The following is a 23,609-nucleotide window of genomic DNA, read 5'->3' as shown; positions in this document are numbered from 1 at the left end:
TTGGGGGAAAATTCGTCAAGGACACCGCCAGCGCCGTAGCAACTGCCAAATACACATCAGAACCAGGAGTGTGTGTGGAGGGGGAGGGAGGTTTTCCAGAGGGCTTTCTTCCAGGGCTCTGTATCCCTTTGTGCCCCATGACTGGGTTCTTTGAATGTAAACTCTTGGAAAGAGCGGGGAGGAACCTTTTTCATGCCCCCCTGGAGCATCTTGTCCATTAGTAAATGCTGAATGACAGCGGCAGTTTCGGCCTGGAACACCGGGCGGGGACGCGGGCTGACGGAGCCCCCCGTGGACGCGGCCCGGGGCCAGGACCCGGCAGAGGCTGCCGCGCGCAGCGGCGCAGCCAGGCCCGGGCGCCGGTGCAGGCGCTCGGAGGGGGCTCCACCTGGCCGGCGCGCCGCGGGAGGAGGGGCGGGGCCCGGCTTCCTGGAGGCGGCGGTACCGCCTCGCGCCCGAGCGCGCGCTCCCGGACGTCCGGCGCACGCGCGAGGCCAGGAGGGAGCGCGCCCTGGCGGCAGCGGCGGCGGGAGTAGAAGGAGGGCGGCTGAGGGGAGGCTGGCCGCGCGCGTGGCGGCGGCGGCGGCGGTGTAGGCGACCTGAGCCGAGGCGGAGTAGGGAGCGAGGGAGGGGCGGTGGGGGAAGGAGGCGGAGGGGAGTGAGAGCCGCATTTCCAGTTTCTAACTCCGAGCCCCGAGTTTGTAGATGGGGCTGCTTGGCGGCGCCTGCGGCTGACGGTGAGCAGCAGCAGCGGGTGGAGGGGAGCAGGGCAGCGGCGGCGGCGGCGGCGCGGAGGCGGCCGAGGTGCGAGCCGGTGAGTTGCCGGGGGTCCCACATCGCTCGGATAACGGTCTCGCCGTGCGCCGGGGTCGGGCGGGGCGGCGCCCTGTTGCTGGTCGCTGGGCGCCACGCGGGGACCTGGGCCCGCCCCGCTCCCTCCGCACCTGGGGTCGGGCGGGCGGGGGCGCAGGGCAGCGGGGGCGGGAGGGCTGCTAGGCGCCCCAGGCCGGGCCGCGCGGAACGGGCGTCTTCGCCGGGCCCCTTGCTCCTGGGCTGCGGGCGGGTGGCCGGGCCATAGCGCGACAATGTGTCTGGCCCATGCTGCCGGCCGCTGCGCCGGCTCTACCCACGCGCTCTCCGGCGCGGCCCTGGCTGGGGCAGGGCGGGGGCTGGGGGCTGGGGGCGCGGGGGCCGGCACCCTCTGCGGCGTCAAAGCTTGAATCGGGAGCCGTGCCGGGGCGGTGGTGGCCGTGACTGACACCATCGGGGTCTGTCCCGAGTGGGGGCGATTCCGCAGGCTCTTGGCTTGCTCCTTGGCTGCGAGTTCTCGGGGAGGAGGCTTTATGCAACTACTGCTGCTACTTCCCGGGCACGAGACTCCAGTTTTTTGGCTAAAGTGCTTGTGGGTCGAGCACACGCCGCTCCGGAGGCGTTCGCTGCCGGGCGGTGCTTTCCGATCCTGGTTACACTGCTCGGGAACCAGAAAGGTGCCGGGGCTTTCCCCCCACCCCCCGCCCTCGGTGAAGGGACAGGAGGGAGTCAGTTGCGGGATCCTACGGTCGGTATGATGACAGCATGTGGATTGGTTGGTGGATGTTTTTTGCAGGACTTTTTAACACTTTATTGGGAGTTTAGTCTCAATCTCACCAGCTCCTGGGATTTCATCCTTGTAAACTTCCATCAGCGGGGGCATCGTTTGTGTAAATGGGGGGAGGCGTAGGGGGCAGGCGAGGAAGGGTCTTGCAGGCTGATGGGGAAGCTTAGAAAATTGTCTGCATTACTTATAAACAGCCTGTTAAGGGCAAGTTAGCCACGATGTACTCTTTCCTGCACCTTTGGGGATTGTTGAAATTTTACTTTCTGCTTCCTGAATCGCTCTTGTAATGTGGCGTGGAACATTTGAGGTGCGTTAAAATGGTCATCCATTGGAGTATGATTTAGCAGCCATTTCTTCCCATGAAATCTTTCAAATGGTCGTTTGGAAACTTATGTATATCGAACATATTAGGCGAGGTAACACACTTATCAATGCCAAGATCGTTGCGGTGCATAGGTATAACACCAGATCTCACGGAATTATTGCTTATTTTAGGCACCTACTGTGCAGTTATGGTAAGATGTCAGGCCTGATTACAGTCATCTTCCGAAGCCTTATTACAGAGTTAACAAGGAACTTTTATGGGCTGTATCACTTTGAGGTCATTTGTATCTGAAATCATCACTTAAATACATGTTTAAATATATGTTTGCACAGTGTGTTACTCTTTAAGATCCATGTTTATTTTAGACTAGGGTTACATAATATACAAATGGTAATACTTTTAATTGCTGTTTTGTCCTCTAGAGATTGCACACTAACCACAAAAGAAAAACATTCAGGTGTGTGTGTGTCCTTTTCTAATTGATGCCACCTTAATACCTTTTCCACTTGGAATTTCAAAATGATTTTTTTTTTACATTCTCTGTTTAATAAACACTGGAAATATTAAGGTTCCAAAGCAGGTCTGGTAAGCTCTGTGTAAGACAGAATCATTTTATGCTTTTCTCTAGGCCGACTGTTGGATTTTTTAAAATTAATCACATTTTTCTTAAACATTCAAGGAAGCAGTTTGCTGCTTTTTTTTTTTTTTTTTTTTCCTGAGTCTCATTTCAGGCTGAAATTGCTCCAGAATACTATGTAGCCTGCTCCTGTCCCTCCCTTTTTTCTCCACTTTTTAGCTTTGGATAACCAAGAAAATCATAATTGTGAGGCCTTGTCTGAAAAGCATTTTTTAACATTGCAGTTGTTTATTTATATGCTTCACCGTTTAATAATGGATGGTTAGCAGAAGACAACCTATATTTTGATTAAGTGACTTGCACTTTTTTGACATCCAGGCTGTTGTTAAAAGTAATATCAGCAAATTATTGCTGAGAGTTGCAAATAATACATGGATAGTGCTAGTCAAAGTCTACCTAATTATAAAAACACCAAGAAAATAATTATTAAAGGAGGCAAGAGGACCCATTTGTACTTTTGACATCATTTACTTTATTATAAATTATTTAGTTATAGGTGGTTTTGAAAAGTACTATTTTGCAAGTTAGACATAAGGTATATACTACTGATAATTTTCTTTCCCAAGGTGATTCATTTGGTGATTAAATTTGTATCAGAACCCTACTTCAGGGGGATGTAGTTAACATGCAGGAGATGTGCTGGTATTTATTTCAGGAAGGATGAAAACCTGCTCATTAGATAAAAAACAAATACTGGGCTGCTTGAGAATATTGTTAAGTTATTCCTTTAAAAATTATACTGAGAAAAATTATGCTGGTTTTGTTTTACCTGTAGCTTCTTTTCTTCCAAAAATAGTCTTCATGTTTATGAATATCATAAGAGCATGATAAGGATAAGAGATCTCCTTACTGATATGGTGCTAGTGCTCAATTAAAGGTCTTATTTCTTCATTGTAGGGACCAGGTTCTGTCTAGAGTATATTTGGTCAGTCTCACAGAAGCTGCAGTGATTTCCCTACTGTTTCTGTGATTTGTGTGCGACCACTGGGGGGAGACTTGACAATTTAGGTAGACCACATTCGCTCCCTCATATGCACCGGCTGCTCCTCATCCCTGGACGCTTTGCCAAACTGCTGGACATGTGTTGAGGAGGATACGCTCAGAATCAAGTCTTGATCAAGGTGTGTAATGACTTTTATTTCTTTAGCTCCCGTCACACTCACAAAATACCTTCCTTTTATAGATTATATTAACAGTCTACTTTTTGGTCTACCGTTAAGTGGGCTAACTAAATATCTAACATAGTGAAATATGAGATTCGTGCATACGCTAGAGCTTTCAGAGATCTGACTTTACTGACATTAATTTTAGAAGCAATGTAGGTTTAATCACTTGCTTAGTGTACACAGATATTGGTTGTCTAGAAAGAGCTGGAGTGAACATTAGTCTTCTGTGAGGTGTACTATATCCAAACCTCTTTAAACCAATCTGTCTCCTTTTTTAAAAAAGCTTTCAGAGGAGAGATATTGAAGCATCCTGTATACTTTCAATTTCATTACCTAGGGAAGTTCTTTCTTTATCATAGTAATAGAGAGAAGATTAAAACACTTTGTTAACCATTAAGCTGTGACTATTTTAAAGTCAGAAGTCTGGTTTTTCACTTTTTCTCATCTCACAGTATTTAACCATGTTAATGTTGAATTTAATAATAGTAAACTCAGTTAACAAAGGATGTTAATGTTTACAGGAACTTGGAATTTAAGTTTTTATGTTCTTCCTTAAGACCTCTGTACAGTCTTGATCATAGTAGATTCATTAACCAGTATAATCAACCAGGAAGAGGTTAGAATAGTTTTTATCATCCTGTTATCCTAAGTTCTTTGTATTTCCTCTCAGATGGCTTTGCTCTTGTCCTAATATTCTTTTTAAAAAATTCATAGTGGGCAAGAAGAGCTATTTTCTCCTTAGGAAATGTTAGTTCCTGGCTGACCTCAGGATTATGTCACTTGGGGATGATAATTTCTAAAGGCCTATAAAAGTTATCACTGATATGAGGGAAAATGAGAATTAAAGGTAATATAGTGAGTTTTTCCATAAAGCTCCAGGTATTTTCAAATCCATTCCACTGTCTACTAGTTTCTATACATGATCTATACATTGCTTTACTGCCTTACACTTATTTCTCTTAGGGCTGTTACTTTACCAATTCACTCCCATCCCCCTTGTTCACTACATTCCATCTACACTGCCCTTTTTTTTTTTTTTTTTTTTTTTTTAGTGTTCCTCAGAAATGCCCTGGTGTGTTTCCAACTTAGTACTGTTCCCTCAGCCTGGAATTCTCTTCCTAAAACATTACATGACTGGCTTCTTTCATCATTTCAGGTTTCCACTCAAATGCTGCCTTTTCAGACAGCAGTTATTATCTAACCACCCTTCCACAATGACACTATCCTCAATTGTTTTTGCAAACCACTTGTTACAACTGAAATTTATATTATTTTATTATCCGTATGCTTTCACCAGAGTGTAAGCCCCATGAGAAAAGAGTGATTTTATCTCTTTTGTTTAACACTGTATTTCAAAGACTTAGACCTATGTAGGCACATAGCTATTATTAAGTAAATATTCCTTCTTCTTTTTTTTTTAAGTGTGAGATTCTATTCTTCCTGAGGTTTTGGTGTTAAAAATGATATGAGTAGATGGTAACAGTGGTAAGTAGGCTAATTTTGGCTATAGGTAATACAAATCTACCTAACTGGTATAAGCAAGAGGGGAAATTTATTGTGAAGATGCAGGGAGTATCTAATAGAATTCAAAGGTCGTGACTCGGGTACTGCAGTGCCAGCATGATACACTCTCTCTCTCCTCTCTGTTCCTTACTGTGCGTTTGCTTCATTTCTGCTCTTGCTGCAGAGGACCCCGTCCTAGGCCTTTTAATGGAAAATGTGTCACCAACAGCTACTGAGTTTTCCCTATACCCACCCAGGCAACAGGAAGCAGATTCACCTAGCACCTCTCTCCCTGCCCTGTTCAGAAACTGTGTTGTATTATTAGAACTTGGTTGTGCTTGCTGTAACCATGTGAAATGGGGTTGGAGAGACAACCCAAGTAATTAATGTTCACTTTTGACCACCCCCTCCAACCACCAGAAAGCAGGGTCCCCTCTTTTAAATTTTCCTGGTATACGAAGTTAGAGATCTGAAAAACACTGTCCTGGTGCTATTCAAAAGAAATGTTCTTTCTTTCATGGAAGGAATGTACAGTTTGGTTGAGGACAATAAAGCATATAAAGGAAAGAAACAATCAATAAAAATAGCATGGTGATACTGTAAGAACTGAGACAAATATTTGCAACTTGTTTTACAGACAAAAGGCTAACTTCCTTAATATGTAAAGGGTACCTATAAATTGATTAAGAAAAAGATCAGCCATGAAGTAGGAAAAGATCATGACCAGATAATTCACAGGAAAGGAAATCCAAATGGTTCTTAAGCATATATAAAGTTACTCAACTTCAGACACAATATAAATATCATAAATGTAAATGTAATAAATTAAAAATATATCATTTTCACCTATTAGATTGACAGATCAAAAAAGTTTGATAAAGCTTCTGAAAAGATATAGACTAACAAGTGATTTCTCACATTGCTGGTAGAAATATAAATCAATAGAATTTGATGTGATTGAATTTTCTGAAGAGTACTAAGGTAAATAAAAACACCTGGGAATACACATAAATTGATGTAGGTGTTTGTGGGAGAGGAACGAGCTTAGGTACAACTATATTTCTGAATGCTATTTTTGTCTTTAGTCATGAAACAAACCTAGGTAAAGGCAGCAAGTCATTGTATGTCCATCCTTCATCATCATCATCTTTGTCCCTGTCTGTTTAGGGTCATACTTAATTCCGCTCCCTAGATCACACTTTCTTCTACCCTGGTACTGGTGGAGTTTGTGTCTAAATCACTGAGATTTCCATATACTTTGTATCTTTCAGAGCCTAGCATGTTGTTAGCTACTTAGTAGCCCTTAGTAAAGATTGAAGTGAAGGAGCTTAGCTTATTAGCCTTTTAAAGAGCCACTTCACGATTTTATACTTTTGGAAATCTGTAAAAAGTGATTCAGAATTTCACTTGTAAATGTTCTTAGAATTTTTTTAAACAATAAATGGTCAATAGAGCAGTTTTAAAAGTTATTATATAGTATATTAAGTGAGCTTTACTTCATGGTTCCTTGTTTTATAAAATATTGTTAGATCTTAGCTGAGTTGGATAAACGTTGTGGAAAAGGTGGGGACGGCAGCTGAAGATGTATGGAACTTTTCTAGAAAAGAATTGTCTAAAAGTGAGAGGAAAATGACACTGAGCAGATCAGGGGCTATAAGCTTAGGAAAGGAAAAGTGAAGGGTGGGGATTAGTTCAGGGCAAGTCTGTGGGTGGACCCAGAGGGGCTACATCCTGGGATGAATTTTAACCTAAGAAAACATTACACCGATTTATACGAATGTATACCGTGAGGATACAGCGTGAGTTCTGTAGGTCATTTTTATCGTGAACTGACGCTGGGACCAGGATCCTCCACCTAAGGGAGCATCAGAATCCTTTCAGGTTGTCCTGGTGCCAAACGGTTCTGATTTAATAGGTTTGGTGTGGGGCCAGAGCATGTTCATATTTTTAAAGTCCCCAAGGGCCAATATTTGTAAAATAATGAGTGTTATAAAATGTTCTCTTTTGTGATCAAATCAGTCAGCATAGCTTTTAGGGTCCTATCATTTTGATAACTAACCCTGGAACTTGGTCTGTCTCACTATGGGCTCTACTTTAGCCAGATTGATACCTATGCAAACATCTAATCAATTTTCATTACTTTGTCCACTTGTTTCTTCTCCACTAGTAAGTATTGAAGCTTGCTTCCCCGCAGAAGCTGTCATTAGTTGGCCTCATCCACATTTTTATGTTTTCAGTACAGAAAAAAAGTGTAACACAACACTTACATAACTGACAAGCACACATAGTATGAGTGACTGATTTGATTTATGTGTTTTCACTCATATGAGCTTTGTGCATAAATGCCCAGTTTTACTGCTGAAAGTCCTCATTTTTTCTTCTGGATACCAAGGACTTAGAGCTTATTCATAATTGGCTTACTGTCGATTATGGCATCACCAGTATTATTGAATGCTTACAATGTTTTAGGAACTATGATATAATGAATAATCTCCACGCATTTCTTCATTTGCTCAACAGGTTTTTTAAATCAAAGTAAAAACCGTTATTATTATATTGGTTTCCTGCAGCTGCTCTAACAAATTGCCACAAACTTAGTGGCTTAAAGCAAAATAAATTCACAATTCTGAAGCCAAACATCTGGAATCAGTATTATTAGGCCAAAATCAGGGTGTTAATAGGGCGGTGCTCCCTCCAAAGGCTAGAGAGGAGCATCTCTTCCTTCCCTCTCCCATGGTTTCTGGTCACTGCCAGCATTCCTTGGTTTGTGGTTGCATCATTCCAGTCTTCAAGGGCAGGATTTCAAATCTCTCAGCTCCGGTCGTCTCATTGCCTTTTTCTGTGTGAGAAAGGAAGAGAGAGAAATCTCCCTTTGCTTTCTTGGCATTTAGGGCTCAGCTCAGGATCCTGGGTAATTTCCCCGTCACAGGATCATTAATCACATTTGCATGACTTTTTTCCCAAATAAGGTAATATTCATAGATTACAGGGACTAGCTACATGCATATCTTTTGGGGGACCATTATTCAACCTACCACAATGATAATTCAAATGATCCAGGAAAGGAGGGCTGGAAAAGTCTTTTTGTCCCATTCTCATCCTTTTCTCTGTAAGTGGGTTTTTTTAGCCAGGAGCAGGTTTGCGGCCCTCACCTCATTACCCCAGAGACATTTGGCTGTCATAACTGGCATCTATCAGACAGAGGCCAGGGATGCTGCAGATGATGCACCAGACAGGCCCCCACAGCAAAGACTTATCCAGTCCCAAATGTCACAGTGCTGAGGCTGGGAAACACTGTTCTAAAGGGGCAGCTCTGGGCCAACCTTCTTATGTAAACTAGTGCATTATCACCGAATCGTAACTTTGGAGCAAGAACTTAAAAGTTTGTGAGGGAATCTGGGTGTAGGATCCTTGTAGTGTTATGACCTCTCAGTTGTTTATAGTTGTCTGGCACACTTTTAATTGTATAGCAGTTGGCTTTTTTAAATTTTTTTATTTTGCTTTGTAACTTGCTTTCTCCGAGTCTTTCCAAAGCATTCAACTTGGTTTTCATATAAAGAACAATATAACTGTCATAGTCTTTTATCAAATACAATATTGTGTGTATATGTGTAAAGAAATCCTATTTTGTACAAACAATAATGGTTATCTAAGATAATAAAATACCTCCAGTTACAGCTCATTTGAATAGCTTTAAATTTGGTGGTATAATGAGACCTAATGTTAGAGTTGCTTCTGAACTTTTGGAGGTTTTAGAAGTTTTTATTTTAATATGATAATGACAGTTTATAAATTATTTATAGGGCTGGCCAAAAAGTCTGTATGTTTATTTCTGTAAAATAACACACATTTTTCATCTAAACCAATAACTTTACTGACTTGGATATTTTGAGTATGTTGACTATCTCCTGCATGGTATAATGTTGATTGTTCTCAATTAATGTCTTAATCTGATCGCTATCAATTTCAATTGGTCTACTGGACTGTGGAGCATCATCCAGCGAGAAATCTCCAGCACGAAACTTTGCAAACCACTTTTGAGATGTTTGATCAGTCACAGCAGCTCCTCCATACACTGCACAAATCTTTTCCTGCATTTACCTTTCTTGAAATAATAAAGCATAATATTCTGAAAATGTTGCATATATTCTATCGTCAGTATTAAAATGGCTGCACAAAAATTCATCAATTTTGGTAAGTTTTTTTTAATGCACGCTTCTATGACAGCTGTCACAATACAGTCTAACCAAATAGTTTCGAATGAAGTTAAAGACAACTACATGCTATTTGAGTCATCTTATGGAAAAGAGCAAATGAACTTTTTGGCCAACCCAATATAAATACTTTATTGCTATTGCCAGCTTGATGCTTGGGTTACTTTTCTACTAAGAGAAACATTGGCTTTTTATTAACTATAATAAGGATTACTTGCAGTTTTGCTTACTAGAGAAATACTTTCACTGCTTCTTATAGCTAAATCCTATGATTTCTTGATATTAGGGATTTTATTTCATTTTATTATTTTCTTAGCATTACAGGAGAGTTAAGAGACATGGGTTGTAATCCCAGTTTTGTGAATGCCCAGCTCTTCACTTTGTTCTGGACACAGAGGTATATGTGGTGCAAACAGTAAGCTTGCTAGCAAATGTGTTGTGTTACTACTCAACTCAATACACCTCATTTCTGAAACAGGGAGTGTAATATCTCCTGTATAGGATTGGGTTAAGATTTTGCTTGGAAAACATAAGTGTCTAGCAGAGAGTTTAGTACATTTTAAGTTTTCAGTAGATGTCAGTATTCTTTCCTTCTCTTTTCTGGTACAGTGTTATACATGCATTGGAGACTGTTGAGTAAACATGTTTTCAGTTGCCTTTGCTTGATTCATAATTTTCCTTTTTTTCTCTCCAGTATAAGAGTTATGTTTTATTTAGAATTCGTTAAAAGAACTTTGTTTTTAAAGTAGTCCAATAAAGTATGTGCTGTTTAATAAAGTTAGTAAGTCTTACTTGTTTTCATTTTTTTATTGTTGTTCTATTACAGTTGTCCCACTTTCCCCCATTGCTCTCCCCTTCCCTGCCCACCTCCCCCCTAGTAAGTCTTACATGACATTTCAGTGTGTTTACAAAGGCAAATTAAAAATTGGGTGGAAAGATAACTGTGTGACTTCAAAAATTCCTCCCAGCATAATCTAAAGATTTGATAAAATCCACATAGTCCCAATTTTTCTCCTGCTTTCCCCCTAAAAGACTACAAAAGTAGTGTTTTACAATGTAACATTTATTTGCAATATCTTCATAACGGTCCATGATCACATAATAGGAATTCTTCAGTGTTTTGAAAGAATGATGCTGTCTTCAAGTGGATTTATCTTTTTATTTTACCTAGAATGTGTGTGTCAGTATACATACAGTGTGGGGCAAAAGTAGGCTTACATTTGTGAGTTTGCAAAACTCAAGCTTAATTCTTGTATTATTATTAATTATTTTGTTTTCCATATGAACAACTATAAGCCTAATTTTACCCCACCCTGTATAATAAAATGTGTTTTGGAAAGTTTAACTTTACATGAATAAAATTATTTGCCTTTTTGTTCATCTATTAAGTAACCTTCTGTCTGGGACTTTGGCATTAGAAACTTGGATAACTGAGTTAAATAAATTTAATTCATCGAAGTTGCTTATTTTAGAAATTAAACAATGGCTATATATATATATATATATATATATATAAATAAAATCTTCACATTTTTTTTTCCCACTGCTTTGATGGGGTGGTCACAGGAAAGAAAAAGAAACATCAAGAAACATCAATTGGTTGCCTTCTTGAACGTGCCCAGACTGGGGAAACTCATGACCCTTCTGTCTATGGGATGATTCTCCAACCAACTGAGCCACACCAGCCAGGGCTGGTCATGCATCTTTTTATATAAATTGATTCAGATGGGTTTCATTTTTGTTTTAAAACTAGTAATCTTTTAGAATAGGGGGTAACTGATAAAAATTTCAACCAAGCTTTCAAGAAGGTTGGAACACTTTATGAGGCAAGTTAGCGAAGTTGTCACAGTATGCCCGCCCATGCCACCCTTAGCAGTAGGTTGTTGAAAACCGCAAGATAGAGAAATTTTTCCTGAAAGACTCTAGGCTGTTATGGGGAAAATAAGGCTAAATAGCCTGAAATTGTGAATGAACCTTTGAAAATCCCTTATAAACATGTAATATTCGCCCAATTAAAACATTAAGTAAAATATGTCAAACTGATAATGACATTTTATGCAGTTCAACTTGGAAATACCAGGTACTATACAATTTGTTTTTATTTACTACTACTTTCTTGAAAGAAATCTTTCAGGATTTCCATTCTGGGAGTGGAAAGGGGGGATGCTCATAAATGCTAAGCATTTATTAGGGTATCTTATGTAGAGTCTTTCCAACTTATGGTTCCACCAGTTTGAGAGATAGCATGACTTGAATGTTTGAGATTTAAAAAAATATGCTGTTAGTAACCTTTATTTAACTCAGCTTGCTGTAGCCAAGTGGGTATTTATAGTTCCCCACTCATGACAGTTTCATGCCAGTACTTATTAGAACATAACACAATGGAACACTGACTTGGCGCTGTCTGTCCTTCTCATTCTCCTCTCCTTTCGTCTTTCCAACAGACTATTCTAGATTGAAGATTGGAATTTTGTTTTGTCTCTGCTTCTAAGAATAGACTGCAAATATCTTCTACTCCTACTCTGCCATCTCTTTATTTCCCCTCTCTTTTATCTTCCAAACCTACAGTTCCCTCTTTCCCAAGATATCTCTATAAAGAGCAACTTAGAATTTGTTACAAATTTCTACAAAAGTTGAAAATTTTGTAGGAATTGTCACTGAAAGTAAATCTGTATATACATGTATATATCAGAAATTCACATATTAAAAGGGTTACTTTATATAGTTCATTTGAAGAAATTGTCTTTGTGTCCCCTCAGGCAAGCATTGTCCCATGATCATAGACTATGCTTAATACTTACTATTGGACAAATTGGCATATAAATACTATTTTGTCATGTGCAGCAGATTGTAAGTTCTGAAAGAGTTAGGAAAAAAAATTCTCATCTGTAGGGAGGGACTTGCTACTCATTTAATTGAATTAATTTTGAGATCCCTTTTAGCTCTAAAACTTTGACTCTAAAAAAGCAAAGAAGTAGGCTATAAACTGATTAGGCATTGAATAGCCAAGGGGAGGGAGAAAAAGAATAAATAACATCAGTGAAGGCATTTAGGCAGGAATGAGATAACATGCTTGTGCATATAAGAAGTAGATCAATGTGGTTAATAGAATTTATATTAGAGAATAGAGAAATTAGGTTGAATAGATAGAAAGATTTTAAGAGATAAACTTAGACTTCCGGCCAGATGGAGGCCTAGACAAACACGCTGCATCTCCCTCCACAACTAAGAAGGAATACAACTACATCAGAACTAGAGACAACCATAAGTTCAAGAAAATCAAACTACATGCAAACAAAGATATAAAGAAGAAATACTCATCCAGATAGGTAGGAGGGGCAGAGCCAGGGCAGAGAGGACACAGTGTGGTGGCAGCGGCAGCAGGCCAGTGGAGAGTGCAGTCACACATTTTAAAGTTAGGAGAGACACCTGGGGAGTGTTCCCAGCTCCTCACTGGCCCTCGAAGCTCACGGTCCCAGCACCGGGGATAATCAAGCCTCATTGCTTCTGACTGTACAAACCAGTGGGGGTTGGAGCAGAGGCAGAAACTGCAGGTCTCTCAGCAGAGTCCGCTTGTTTAAAGGGCCCCCACAGTCCTAGAATGTCTGCAGACCCGCCCACTCTGGGAACGACAGCCAGGGCAACAGTTAGAGGGGCGCAAGTCTGGTGCGGAAGTGGGAGAGGTGCCTGGAAAAGGGGCAAGTGCTGGACAAGCGGCATTGTTCCCTCTCAGACCTCTCCCCCACATACAGCACCACAACATGGTGAAACAGGTCGCCCTGTACTGAGGAATCCCTAAGGCTCCACCCCTTACAACGTAACAGGAGCGACAGCTCTACATAAGACACACAGGCAAACAAACACAGGAGCGTGTCAGAATGAGGAGGCAGAGAAGTATGTCCCAAAAGGGGGAACGGATCAAGGTTCCAGTGGGAGAACTAGGCGACGAGGAGATAGCCAGCCTAACAGATGAGGAGATGGACAACCTAACAGACACAGGATTCAAAACACTAGTGATAAAGATGCTCACAGGCTTGACAGATATGCTTGAGTACGGCAAATAACGTAAGAGAAAAAGTGAAGGGTATGCTAAGTGACACGAAGGGAAATCCACATAAAACCAATGGTGAAGGGAAGGAGACCGGGGTTCAAATCAATGATTTGGAACAAAAGGAAGAAAAAACCAGTCAACTAGGCAGAATGAGGAAGGAAGAATTGAAAAAAATGTGGAAAACTTCCCCGAAGGAGATGGACATACAGGTCCGGGAAGCACAGAGGGTCCTAGGCAAGCTGGACCCAGAAGATACCACACCAGGACGCATCATGAATGAGATGCCAAATGTGAAAGATAGAGAGTCCTGGGGGCAGCAAGAGAGAGGCAGAGAGTTGCCTACAGGGGGCTGCCTATAGGACTATCAGCTGATTTCTCAGAGGACACTTGGCAGGCAGGAAGGGACTGGCAAGCAGTATTCAATGTGATGAAAGGCAACCTGCAACAAGGATTGCTTTATCCAGCAAAGCTATCATTTGGAATGGAAGGGCAGATGAAGTGCTTCCCAGGCAAGGTGAAGCTAAAGAAGTTCATCATCACCAAGCCATTATGATATGAAATGTCAAAGGGACTTACTTAAGAAAAAGAAGTTCAAAACTATGAACGCTAAAAGGACAACAAACTCACAACTATCAACAACTGAATCTAAAAAATAAAGACGAAATCCAACTAAGCAAACCAGAATAGGAACAGAATCAGAGGTATGGGGATCATTTGGAGGGTTATCAGCTGGGAGAGGGAGGGGGAGAAATGGGGATATGGTGCAGGGATTAAGAAGCATAATTGGTTGGTTACAAAATAGACAGGGGAAGTTAAGAATAATATAGAAGAGGGTGAAACCAAAGAACTTATATGCACGACCCATGGACATGAACTAAGGGGGCTGGCATTGCTGGAGGGGTACTGAGCAGAGGGGAGCAAAGGGGAAAAAAATTGCTATACAGTAACAACATAATCAATAAAATATACTTTAAAAAAAGAGATAAACCCTTCCAGCTGACAGAAAATCATGTTTTTCTAGTGCATATTTTCTAAATGATATATTAACATGATTGTGTGATAGTCTTATGCCGAGCAGATTATAGTGAAGGAGAGAATACGTGGGGAAAGACTTGCAGTGATAATTTAAAGGTGAGGCAATGAAGACTTGAAAGACTGTGGAGGCAGAAGGAATGGGGAGTGAAAGATGAATATAGGGAAATTGTGCATTCACCGTGGCTGATCAAATGACATGTAGAGGTATTTTGAAGTTTTCAAGGGATTCCTAGGCAAAGGACAGGACATCAATTTTGGGGGCTTGGAGATCATTTCCCAAAATAAGCCCCAATCTTGTTATAAAGGTTTATTTAGATTATTATTTTTATGATAAATTATTATGTTCCCTAGATTTAATCAGTTGTTCCCAGCTGTAGTTTATTAAAAAATTAAAAAGTTCTTTTGAGACCACTTACCTGGGTATTAATTAGTAAGTCAAGTTTCATTTATCCCTGTATGATATACTGTTAACTTTCAAAGAAGGGTATTTATAGTAATGATGATAGATGGTCTGTGTGGGTGTTGTAGTGGGGAGAGGGGCAGAGGAGCTGTAAAAATTAGGAAAAAGGAAAACTTAGAAAATCAAGATACTGATAATGGTAAGGAAGATGATAAGAATATTAAGCAATATTAAAACAATTTTTATAAATGTCCAAATGCATGACATATACTTAAAACAATATTAGAAGTTGTAGGAAAATGTGAAAAGTACAGTATTTCCTCACTTATCGCGGGTATTATGTTCTAGAACCCCCGCGAAGTAGGAACCTTACATTTATTCTATACTCTGAAACCTACGTAACTTTAACAACATACATATACAGTACTGCAAAATCCCGTGATATAGCGAAAAATCCACGATAAATAATTAAATATAATATTTTTAAAAATCCCTTGATACAGTGAGGCCATAAGTGAAACACGATATAACGAGGGTATGTGGTTTCATTTTTATTATCAGAAAGCATATACAAAGCCTTCCTCTGTTTTTTTTTTAAATTTCACCAAAGAACTGTATAGCAAATACCTCTTGCAACCATGACCACACTTTTCTCTAGAAAGCTAAATTATTATGAGTCATTTACTAGATGAGCAAGAAAAGTGGAGCGATTTTGACACTAGAAACATCAAACTATATTAGCTTGGTACATCGATTTGCATTATTCAGAATATAATACTGATTTTTTTAAGGGGGCAGTTTTGCCTCCCACAGGACATTTGGTAATATCTGAAGACATTTTTGGTTATCACAATTGGGGTGAAGATGAGGGTGCTTAACTAGCCGCAAGGGATGCTACTAAAACAATTCATAGAAATATCCTACATAACAAGGAATGATCTGGCCCAAAATGTCAGTGTTTCTAGGGAAAATACAGGTAGGGTTAGGTTTCTGTGAGCCTCTGATCACGTTTTCATTAACTGGTTAATACATAATCTTGTTTTATATGTGTTTCTGGTTAAAGACACCTTAATATATGTTGTTGATTCATTAATATTAATTGGCCAACATCATTGTATAAGTCATGCCTGAAGGAAGCTCATCAAAACACATGTATTTTCTCTGTAAGGCATGTGACCCGCCTTCTTGTGCTCAGGAACACTAGAGAGCACCTTACACAGTATGCTTGCGCAACTATATGTGTGTGGTGTGTGTGTGTGTGTCAAACTGATGTTGTATGCTGGGGACCAAGATCTCAAATGCTTTTCTCCTGGGGGACATTTTAGACAGCAAAATCACCAACAAAAATGTGAAAAACTTGACACTGAATAGACCATATAAAGGATGCTTATTTTTAGTGTGGGAGCTGAAATGAGGCAGAATGAACATTGACTCATTGCGCCGAAACTGGGGACACATGCTTAGGGCACCTTTTTAAAGCTGCTCTGGACCTGTCCACAGTTGACCAGAAAAACACTGAGCATTGATATTGGGTTTAAAAGTATAAATTTTAACAAGTAGGCAAATTCACAAATACATACTCCATGAGTAATAAAGAGCAAGAAATGGTTGCTGTGGAGGGGTGAGAGAGTGAGATTTCGAGTCAGTTACTTAAGATTACTTCTCTCAGTCACCTGAATTAAGAACCAGTTTATCACTGGATAGTTGTGTTATGAATTCTAGGTACTTTTGTAAGTGTATATATAAAGTGTTATCTTGAAAAAAATAAACTATCGTTGAAATTTATTTTAAAATTAATTTTGAAATACTAAAACTTCAAATTTGCATACTTAATAAAATCTGGACTATGTTCCTATAGTCATATTTTGTGTTTATTAGTGCTTATTTGTTGTGTAAAAATACTTTCAGACAGTTATGCTGGTTCAGTTACACTACTGCGTATTTTCTTAAAATGAAGTAATGAGGCTTCGACCTGCTTTGTTAATTAGTGGTTAGGTCAATAAAAATTTATTCAAAGCAGGGCTACTACATTGTGAGAACAAATTAGGAACAGCACTACTTACTTGAGCTGTTTAAAAAAGAATTTCTGTACATCTGACTTTTCTCTAGCTGAGTTCTGCGCTTTACCCTAAATACTTATGGACATAATATGGAACAGGGACTAGGGTGGAGAAAGATTGGAAATTAATAGACCAATTAAGAGGGTTTTACAATAGTTTAGGCAAAAGAAAATAAAAACCAAAGGTAGAGAGTGGACATTGTGTTGAGGATAAATTTGAGACTTATGAAGCATGAAAGAAGAATGAAAAGATTTGGGAGAAGTATTAGATGCCTGGAGGGCAAGGAGAAGAGAAGAATCAGATGATTCTGAGATCTTAAGCTTTGGAGAACGTGGTGGTGGTGATGTCATAAAAGTGAGAGCTAGAATCCATAGCGAGAGGAGGAGGCTGGTTAGCATGAGCAGTTTTGAAAATGGTAAAGGTAACATCTTTGGGACTCCAAGGGGAAGGATGTTAAGCAGGCAGTCCAAGAAAGGTGAGACCTGTAACTAAGATATGGAAATCATAATTCATATAGAAACGAGTTGAAGCCCTAGAAGTGAATGAAATCACTCAAGAAAAGAATGAAAACCCAAGGGATGCCATCAGCAGCGATGGTCTGTCAGTAAGCAGGAAGTGTGATAAAGATATTCCTAAACTTATTGAAGAAATTTGAGGGTGCAGTGGTAGGAAGACAGTAATGGCTGGAATGGGGAGGATGGAGAACTGAAAAAAATGATACCCAGTGTGAACTACTCTAATTTCGAGAAACTTGGCATGGTTGAGAAAAGGTGAGATAAGGCTGTGGCTTAAAAGGGAAGTGGGGTTCAAAATGGGGCTTTTAAAAAATTATTACCAAGGATATGGAAGATATTAACACATTTATAAATGCAGGCGTATCCAATAAAAATATTGAAGTTACAGTAGAGGGATAACCCATGGATCATGTTCCCACAATGGATGGAGGGTAGCTTTGGACTTGAGTCATTACACAGGCAGCCGCTCTCCGATGGAGGAGGGGCATATTCTCTTGTGAAGTTTGAAAAGAAGAAGTAAGGAAATACTGTTGGGTTTGATGTTGCAGGTGGTTGGGAATCTCTAAGTAATAAATGATAGCCTCTTTTTTCCTCTCTCTTCTGATAAAATTATCTGCTAACAACTTAGTGTGGTAAATGTTTTAAATAGGGAATGTGAGAGAAACCCAAGAAATGGCAATAGAATTGTGCAGCAGTATTTGGGACCTTGATTTTTAAAAAAACCAGGGAAGTTTGAGCATATTGAAAAATCTGGGGATAAGAATAGGAAAGAGCACTGAAATGGGAGGAAAGAGCTATGGAAATTAGTGGTGAGGGCATATGAAGACAAACTTGATTCCTGGCCATTTTGTCTAGGGCGACCTATATCAGAATGAGTGCAGGCATGCAATAGCCACGCACTGGGTGAATCTAACTTTTCACTGATGTAAGCTACACCATTAATGACATTTTATCAAACCTAACAAAGCATATAAAGGAAGTCCTGTTAAAAGCAGGAAACCATCATTATATAATATGATTTGCACAACATTCTGCAATATTTGAAACAATATCTTTATGTAATCTTTTAAAAATGTATGAAAGACTACACAAATGACTAAACAATACAATCTAACAAAATTGTTTTAAATGAAGTTAACGACAACTTTATTTATCACAGTGTTAGTTCATTTTGTTGCCAGAGTTCTCAAAACACGGTATCCAGCTCAATGCTTAATTGCTACAAATGAAGGGCTGGCAAGTTTATCCAGTTGGCCTAGTGTTTATGCTTGGCATAGAGAAAAAGATTAAAATAGTACCAGTGTTCAATTGTCATTTCATCTATTTAGAGTGCTTTTTCACCGCTTTGAACATATTCTATATTCCTTAAGTTTCTTACAACTGGGAAATCTTCCAGATAAGAAATGTGAGGTTAAAGTCTAAAATAGTCTCTCATTTTAAATAGGCTATATAGTACCCCTTTGGAATTTGTAAATTTCTAAAATTTTATTAAATAGTAAGGCTGTTCATCTGGATGCGTGAAATTGAAGTTTTCTAATATATTGCCTCTGCTTGGACATTTCAGGCAAGGGTTCCTTATGTGGGGAGCCTGTGTTCCCTATCTTCTTACCTGAGCATTCCTGCCCAGAGTTCATGATTGAGTGGCATTATATCTTGGACAAGAGAATCTTTCCCCCCATCAAAAAAAAATTTTGTGGGTGTGCTTATTTTTAATGCCATGCCTTGTATTTACTTGTATGTGATGTTTTGCCCAGTGTCTCAAAGGGTGGTGTAAGTAGAACTGAAAGATAGCCTGAGTGCTGAGATAAGAATAAAATATTACAGCCCTGGCTGCTGTGGCTCAAGAACCAAGTGTCGCTGGTTCGATTCCCAGTCAGGGTACATGAGGAGGTTGCACGCCAGATCCCCAGTTGGGGGCGCGTGAGAGGCAACTGCACAGTGATGTTTCTCTCCCACTCTTTCTCCTTTCCCCTCTCTCTAAAAACAGATAAATAAAAATTAAAATAATTAAATAAAATAAAGTAACCTTGTTAAAAAACAAAAACAAAATAAACTTAAAAAAAATAATAAAATATTACAAATTGATAGCTAATTCTAGTAGTTTATAAAATATTTTTTAGTTAGATCTGTCTCATGTTATTATAACATAATGCTATAATCTGAGTTGTATTTGATTACAGATCAATGATTTTTGAGCCACAGTTCCATGTTAGAGTGGAACTGGTTCTGTGTGAGTTAAGGAAAATGATTTGGGTTGACACTAGATAAATGTGGCAATAAGTAGAAGCAGTTTTATGATGAATTAAGTAAGATCAGTTAAAAAGTTTCTTTTTGTTTAAGTTAAATCTTTATACCTATGAATGTAGAGAATATATGTATGTTTTAAAAATTGAAAATATTCTTAATAGACTTTTAAATGCTGATTCTACACATTATATTGGGTTGGCCAAAAAGTTCATTTGACCATTTCAGTAAGATGGCTCTAGTAGTGCTCATTTGAAACAATTTTGTTAAATTGTATTGTGACAGATGTTATATCAGCATACATTTAAAAAACTTATCAAAGTTAGTGAATTTTTGTATAGCCATTTTAATATTGAAGATGGAAGAAAATATGCAACATTTTTGGCATATTATGCTCTATTATTTCAAAAGCAAAAACAACTGAAATGCAAAAAAAAAAAAAGATTAGTGTATGGAGAAGGTGCTGTGACTGATCAAATGTGTCAAAAGTGATCAGCAAAGTTTTGTGTCGGAAATGTCTTGCTAGACAGTGTTCCACAGTCAGGTAGACCAGTTGTAGTTGATAGTGATCAAGTGGAAACTTTAACTGAGAACAATCAACGTTATATCATGTGGGAGACAGCCGACATACTCAAGATATTCAAATTAATAAAGTTATTGGTGAAGATGAAAAATGTGTCTTTATTTTATGGAAAAAACTAAACACACTTTTTGGGCAACCCAATATTGTAGTGGAATGTTTTACCAAATTATATTTTATGCTATAATATATACAGAGAAGAATGTAATAAAGCATATCATCCAAGGACAGCTTGGTCTTCCCCAGACTTTTGCCTTAAAAAAAAAAATCCTGTTTGTTTTTAACTTTAGAAGAATTGGTTACAATTCTCTGATTTTTCTGCAAACTGGTTACTCTTTATACATGAGAAATGTATTTTTGTAGGTTTTAATTTTTTATTAAAATTGTTAATGCATGTATGGATGAAAGACCAGCAATGCTTCCTAATTCTCTCTCTCTTTTTTGCTCCCCAGAGGCCTGTCCCGCTGATTCTCCTGCGTTTCACTCTGTATCAGTAAATGGCAAGCTTATGTTGCTGATTCTTGATTTTTCAGTTTTAACCATTATGGGATATGGGGATTTAGCTGATTTTACACTCTACCCTTCCTTCCGTCTTGCCTCACCTGCACGTGTGTGTTCGTGCTTTCTCTTTCTCTCTCTCCACACACACACACACACCCCCCATATACACTTTTGATCCCTCCATCCCCCCAACATAATTAATTTGCGATTTTGATTAGATCATTATTTGTTAATTGGCCAATTTGTAAACTAGTTACCTTTCTCTATTTCTGCATTTCTATTTTTATTTCCTTTCTTTTCCATATAATTACTTATCAATAATCCAACCCCCAAATTTCTGCCAGTTTTTAAAAATCACCTTTCAATATGTTTACTGAAACTTCATCAACTTCATTTTCTTGAAGGTGTCCCTTCTGGAGCCTTGTGACCTGTCCAGTATGGACTCATTACTCTTCATACCTGATTCACACTTATCATCTTCCTGAGAGGCACCTTTGCCTTTCTCCTGAATTGGGTCTCATCTCATCTCTTCCCTTTCCTACTTTTTCCCTTGTTCCACTCTCCAAAGGCAGCATGTCTTTTTTTTTTTTTAATCTTTCTGAGAAAAAGTGTGGTAGATTAATTTTGTGAAATGTCATAAGTCTGAAAATTATTTTTAACTATCCTCACACTTGATTGATAGTTTGGCAGGGTAAAGAATTTTAGGGTAGAAATGGTTTTAAACGCATCATTTCATTGTCTTCTACCTTTGGGTGTCACCACTGATAAGTTTGAAAGCACTTTGATTCCTGATTCTTGACATGTGTGTTTCTCTTTGTCTTGTCTGTTAGTGTTCTGAAATTTCACAGTGATGTGTCTTCATATGAGTATTTTCATCTGTAGCACTGGGCACTCCATGCTCCATTTAATCCAGCAACTTGTAACTTTCAGTTCTGAAAATAGTCTTTCGTTAATGTTTTCCTCCCCTCCATTTTGTCTATGCTTCTCTTTATAACTTCTTAGTTAGCTGTCCTCTATCAGGTCCTCTAATTTTCTTCTCTTTTATTTCTCCCTCTGTGCTTTTCTATTTTTTATTTCCCTAAATTTATCTTCCATGATTTCTATTGAATTATTATTTCTGCTTTTGCTTTTTTAATTTTCTAACAGCTCTTTTGTTTCCCCTGGATGTTCCTCTTCTATAGCAATCTTATCATGAAACAATATTCTCTTATTTTTCTGAGAAGTTTACTGTTTTCTTCACCCTGCATAGTTTTATTATTTCAAGTAGTTTCGACCTGTTTGTTTCTTTCAGTCTCTGTCTTTCACGTTATAGGCTTTTCTCAGCATATAATACCCCAGAGTTGTGAGACCATTGTTGAGAGCGGAGAAGCTCTGTTTGCATGTTGAGCGTCTTTGTAGCCATTCTGTGCCTGGGTTGTTTGGGGTTAATACCTGATCTTGATGCCCATGTCTTTCCTCTTAGGCTGGTCCTATTCTAGAGAATTCCTTTCACATTTGCCTGGAAGGTAAACACCAGGCTAAACGCTTCTGATAGTCAAGAGGGAGAAGCAGGTGAAGGGGTTGTCTCAGTATCCAACAATCCATTTTCCCTGTGATTTCATTGTGCTGTGTCCATATACACCTTTTATCTGACTGTCTCCAGAAAGTAAACCTCTATTTTTCAGTCCTGTGTGGTGGAGGGTGAGAGGGCAGAAATTATTACCCTGCAAGGACAGTGGGGTTGAATTACTGGTAAGGAGTACAGTATAACAAAAACCTAAAAGTATGTAGTTCCAAGAAAATAAAAATACAAGAGTTGAGACAGGTAACTGCAGTTTACAAATGGGCTGGCTAATGAACACTGACCTAATATTATCTGGGTCTCCTTACTGTGGTTCACCTCCCCTCAGGTGAGTTGTGCTGCTAATTCCTGAGCCTTTGGAAGATTCTGTTGTATGGATGACATTTTCTGCTTTCTAGCAGCTACTTTAGAGCTTGGTCACTTTGGGTTTGCTAAATCAGTTACTCTTTTGTCCATTTGTTTTATAGCTTCAAGGCCAGCTTTTCACCCATTCTCCCCATCATTGTAAATGCATCCTTTCAAAATAAAATTACAGACACACATCTTTATTACATTTAGGAAGAGTTTTAGGTGAGAGCAAAATGGGATGAGTTTCATTTATCTTTACCTAGAAAAATTGATATCTGTCCTCTTAAATAAAAGTATTCATTTTACTTTTGTATTTCTGTTTACTTTTTTTTTTTTTTTCCAAGCTTGACACTTGATTTTGTCAAATTCCCGCACACTGAAATTTTGGAGTTTGTCAGAAGGAAGAGTTTCTACTAGAAAACCATGCTTAATTTTAATTTTTGATTATGCCTTGGGTAAAAGGACCTGTGATAAAGAGCATCCTTCAGATTTCCCTTTCAAAATAAGATGGTTTGTTCCAAGAACCATTACAGCCATCCATACTTTGTTTCAGTTTGAGTCTTTCTTTAGACCTCTTGAATGTTAACACAAGAAATGATTTCGCTCCTTTGGCATACTGGTGCTATTACAAACTCAAGTTAATCCCAAAGTGACTTTGTATTTTACTTCGGTATGTATCAGTTGCTGAAAACTAGGTAATAAAAAGGAAAAACAATTCAGAGCGTTAGTCGAGCATTTACTCAGCATTTGTTGAGTATCTATTACACATAAGGCACTATACTGGCAGCTAAAATAGAAGAGAAAGCTTTTGTTCTTTTAGAGGTTACAATTTAATCAAGAGAAACATGGCGCATACATGAAACACCTAGTGA

General features: G+C 39.0%; 1 protein-coding gene across 1 annotated transcript in view; it reads left to right on the top strand.

The window, feature by feature from the left end:
• Positions 1-660: 660 nt before the first annotated feature.
• Positions 661-23,609, top strand: part of PALS2 (protein associated with LIN7 2, MAGUK p55 family member) — an 85,634-nt gene continuing 62,685 nt past the window's right edge. Inside the window, exon 1 of the mRNA XM_090287103.1 lies at positions 661-814. The gene's annotated coding sequence lies outside the window, so the exon portion shown is untranslated. The remainder of the gene's footprint in view (positions 815-23,609) is intronic.

This window comes from Furipterus horrens, unplaced genomic scaffold (assembly GCF_987537825.1).
Source record: "Furipterus horrens unplaced genomic scaffold, mFurHor1.1.pri manual_scaffold_9, whole genome shotgun sequence".
Classification (NCBI taxonomy): Eukaryota; Metazoa; Chordata; class Mammalia; order Chiroptera; family Furipteridae; genus Furipterus; species Furipterus horrens.
The sequence above is the reverse complement of the archived record's forward strand: the minus strand, read 5'-3'. Positions and strand labels throughout refer to the sequence as shown.